We start from the raw sequence: 339 nt of genomic DNA on the forward strand, positions 1-339 counted from the left end.
GAAGTTTCTCCTCCGGTTTTGGTGACCACCCGTGCACAAGCTGCACGCCCGCAACCAGCCGACTCTACTGCTACCGCTGTCCCTCAAGACCCTCAGAATCTACCACCGAATCTTACCTGTTTGGAGTTCCGTAAGTTACAGAGGGAAGATCTATCATTAACACCATTATTCTTCCCGGCTGAGACTCAACCTGACAGTATCCCTGGGTTCTTCCTAGAGAATCAGTTGCTCTACCGCAGGTACAGACCCAGTAAGCTGAAGGAGGACGGCGATTGGGCAAATGTCGAACAACTAGTGGTTCCCACCAGCCTACAGCCCGATATTCTACACCTGGCTCAC

The sequence above is a fragment of the Procambarus clarkii genome, chromosome 87 (assembly GCF_040958095.1).
Source record: "Procambarus clarkii isolate CNS0578487 chromosome 87, FALCON_Pclarkii_2.0, whole genome shotgun sequence".
Lineage (NCBI taxonomy): Eukaryota > Metazoa > Arthropoda > Malacostraca > Decapoda > Cambaridae > Procambarus > Procambarus clarkii.